The 4,272-nt window shown below is 35.6% G+C and overlaps 1 non-coding gene across 1 annotated transcript; it reads left to right on the top strand.

The window, feature by feature from the left end:
- The first annotated feature begins 246 nt into the window (after positions 1-246).
- Positions 247-354, top strand: LOC148573970 (small nucleolar RNA R71). The gene has a single exon (XR_015906375.1). It is a non-coding gene; the product is annotated as a small nucleolar RNA R71 (small nucleolar RNA).
- Positions 355-4,272: the final 3,918 nt, after the last annotated feature.

Here is a 4,272-nt window from a genome sequence, read left to right as displayed (position 1 = left end):
GTTCTGAGCCAATATGGCATTCAGAGTATCAATTTCAAGAACTCCCTTCTTCATAGGCGTCCCATTACTCACAGGATTCCTCTCAGAAGTGTACATGAACTGGTTATTAGCAACCATGTCAATGAGTTCTTGAGCTTCTGCAAGTGTTTTCTTTAAGTGAATGGATCCACCTGCAGAAGTATCCAATGACATCTTTGATAGCTCAGATAAACCATCATAGAATATATCCAGGATGGTCCATTCTGAAAGCATGTCAGAAGGACACTTTTTGGTCAGCTGCTTGTATCTTTCCCAAGCTTCATAGAGGGATTCACCTTCCTTCTGTCTGAAGGTCTGAACATCCACTCTAAGCTTACTCAGCTTTTGAGGAGGAAAGAACTTGGCTAAGAAAGTCGTGGCCAGCTTATCCCAAGAGTTCAGGCTATCTCTGGGTTGAGAGTCCAACCACACTCTAGCTCTGTCTCTTACAGCAAAAAGGAAAAGCATGAGTCTGTAGACTTCAGGATCTACTCCATTAGTCTTAACAGTATCACAGATCTGCAAGAATTCAGTTAAGAACTGAAAAGGATCTTCAGATGAAAGTCCATGAAACTTGCAGTTCTGCTGCATCAGAGAAACTAGCTGAGGTTTCAACTCAAAATTGTTTGCTCCAATGGTAGGGATGGAGATGCTTCTTCCATGTAAATTGGAATTAGGTGCATTAAAGTCACCAAGCATCCTCCTTGCATTATTGTTGTTGGGTTCGGCTGCCATCTCCTTTACTTGTTCGAAATTTTCAATAAGGTTGTCTCTGAATTGTTGTAATTTAGCTTCTCTTAGTTTCCTCTTCAGAGTCCTTTCAGGTTCTGGATCAGCTTCAACAAGAATGCCTTTTTCTCTATCCCTGCTCATAAGAAAGAGAAGAGAAAAAGAAAAGAAGAGGAATCCTCTATGTCACAGTAAAGAGGTTCCTTATTGTTAGTAGAAAAAGAAGAAGAAAAAATTCGAACACAGATAAAAGAGGGGGTTCGAATTTGGTGAGTGATGTGAGGAAGAGATGTTAGTAGATGAATAAATAAATAGAATAAGATGAGAGAGGGAGAGGATTTTCGAAAATAAATTTTTTTTTGAAAAAGAGTTAGTGATTTTCGAAAATAGTTTTTGAAAAAGGTTAGTAATTTTCGAAAATAAAAAATATCAAAAATTAAAATAATTAGTTAATTAAAAAGAATTTTTGAAAAAGAGGGAAGATATTTTCGAAAATTAGAGAGAGAGAGTTAGTTAGGTGGTTTTGAAAATGATAAGAAACAAACAAAAAGTTAGTTAGTTGGTTGAAACAAATTTGAAAAAATAAGAAGTTAGGAAGTTAGAAAAGATATTTTGAAATCAAATTTTTGAAAAAGGTAAGATAAGAAGATATTTTTGAAAACATATGATAGAAATTAGTTTTTGAAAAAGATTTGATTTTTAAAATCTCAATTAATGACTTGATTCACAAGAAATCATAAAATATGATTCTAGAACTTAAAGTTTGAATCTTTCTTAACAAGTAAGTAACAAACTTGAAATTTTTGAATCAAAACATTAATTGATGATGTTATCTTCGAAAATATGATGTAAAATTAAGAAAAAGATTTTTGAAAAATATTTTTGGAATTTTCGAAAATAACTAGGAAAAATGAAAAAGATTTGATTTTTGAAAAAGGTTTTGAAAAAGATAAGATTTTTAAATTGAAAATTTGATTTGACTCATAAAAACAACTAGATTTTAAAAATTTTTGAAAAAGTCAAATCTAATTTTCGAAATTATGAGAGAAAAGAGGGAAAGATATTTTTTTTTTATTTTTGAATTTTTATGATGAGAGAGAAAAACAAGAAAAATAATGCAATGCATGAGAATTTTAGATCAAAACATGTGATGCATGCAAGAATGCTATGAATGTCAAGATGAACACCAAGAACACTATGAAGATCATGATGAACATCAAGAACATATTTTTGAAAAATTTTCAATGTAAAGAAAACATGCAAGACACCAAACTTAGAATTCTTTAATGCTTAGACATAAAAAATTCAGGAATGCGTATGAAAAACAAGAAAAGACACAAAACATGCAAATGCAAAGATCAAACAAGAAGACTTACCAAGAACAACTTGAAGATCATGAAGAACACTATGAATGCATGGAAATTTTTGAAAAATGCAAGGTGAATATGCAATTGACACCAAACTTATAACATGACTCAAGACTCAAAGAAGAAACACAAAAATATTTTTGATTTTTATGATTTTATAAATTTTTTGTATTTTCTTTTAATTTTTTCGAAAATCATTTCGAAAAAGAAAAATAAGGATTCCAAAATTTTTAATATGAATTCCAGGAATCTTATGCTCTTTAGACTAAAGCTCCAATCAAAGGGTCAGGCATGGCTTAATAGCCAGCCAAGCTTTAGTATGTAACTCAGGAACAGCAGCAGGTGGATTAGCAACAACTAGCTTGCTCTTGATAACAAATTGGAAGCCTCAGTCCAAATGAATTTAGACATGGCTTTACAGCCAACCAGGCTTCACATGCTTCATGAAACACTAGAATTCATTCTTAAAAATTCTGAAGAAAAATATATTTTTGAATACATTTTTTTTTCTTTTTTTTTTTTCGAAAACAGGTGAGAAAATTTTGAAGTATTTTTGAAAATTTTTTGAAAAGATAACGAAAAGAAAATTACCTAATCTGAGCAACATGATGAACCGTTAGTTGTCCAAACTCGAACAATCTCCGGCAACGGCGCCAAAAACTTGGTATGCGAAATTGTTACTCAGGTTGTGAATTGTTGTTCGAAATTGATTCCCTGGCAATGGCACCAAAAACGGATGCACAGAACCATGGTCTAAACATATCTTCACAACTTCGCATAACTAACCAGCAAGTGCACTGGGTCGTCCAAGTAATACCTTACGTGAGTAAGGGTCGATCCCACGGAGATTGTTGGTATGAAGCAAGCTATGGTCACCTTGTAAATCTCAGTCAGGCAGATATAAAATAGTAATGGGGTTTTCGAAAATAAGTAATCAAAGAAGGATAGAAATACTTATGTAAATCATTGGTGAGAGTTTCAGATAAGCGCATAGAGATGCTTTCGTTCCTTTGAACCTCTGCTTTCCTGCTGTCTTCATCCAATCAGTCTTACTCCTTTCTATGGCTGGCTTTATGTAAGGATGTCACCGGTGCCAATGGCTACTTTCAATCCTCTCGGGAAAATGGTCCAAATGCTCTGTCACAGCACGGCTAATCGTCTGGAGGCATCACCCTTGTCATTGGTTGCATCCTATTCCTCTCTGTGAAAATGGTCCGATGCGCTGTCACTGCATGGCTAATCATCTTGGAGGTTCTCGATCATACTGGAATAGGATTTACTATTCTTTTGTGTCTGTCACTACGCCCAGCACTCGCGAGTTTGAAGCTCGTCACAGTCATTCAATCATTGAATCCTACTTGGAATACCACAGACAAGGTTTAGACTTTCCGAATTCTCTTGAATGCCGCCATCATTCTAGCTTACGCCACGAAGATTCTGATTAAGAGATCTAAGAGATACTCATTCAATCGAAGGTAGAACGGAAGTGGTTGTCAGGCACGCATTCATAGGGAATGATGATGATTGTCACGTTCATCACATTCAGGTTGGAGTGCGAATAAATATCTTAGAAGCGGAACAAGTTGAATTGAATAGAAAAACAGTAGTACTTTGCATTAATCTTTGAGGGACAGCAGAGCTCCACACCTTAATCTATGGAGTGTAGAAACTCTACCGTTAAAATTACATAAGTGAAAGGTCCAGGCATGGCCGAATGGCCAGCCCCTCTGATCTAAGAACCAGGTGTCCAAAGATGATCCAAAGATGTCTAATACAATAGTAAAAGGTCCTATTTATAATAAACTAGCTACTAGGGTTTACAGAAGTAAGTAATTGATGCATAAATCCACTTCCGGGGCCCACTCGGTGTGTGCTTGGGCTGAGCTTGAATGTTATACGTGCAGAGGCTCATTCTGGAGTTGAACGCCAGGTTGTAACGTATTTCTGGCGTTCAACTCTGGTTTGTGACTTGTTTCTGGCGTTTAACTCCAGACAGCAGCGTAGAGCTGGCGTTTAACGCCCTTTTACGTCATCTAAACTCGGCCAAAGTATGGACTATTATACATTGATGGAAAGCCCTGGATGTCTACTTTCCAACGCAATTAGAAGCGCGCCATTTCGAATTCTGTAGCTCCAGAAAATCTACTTTGAGTGCAGG

The sequence above is a fragment of the Arachis ipaensis genome, chromosome B2, assembly GCF_059453495.1.
Source record: "Arachis ipaensis isolate K30076 ecotype BB chromosome B2, ASM5945349v1, whole genome shotgun sequence".
Classification (NCBI taxonomy): domain Eukaryota; kingdom Viridiplantae; phylum Streptophyta; class Magnoliopsida; order Fabales; family Fabaceae; genus Arachis; species Arachis ipaensis.
The sequence above is the reverse complement of the archived record's forward strand: the minus strand, read 5'-3'. Positions and strand labels throughout refer to the sequence as shown.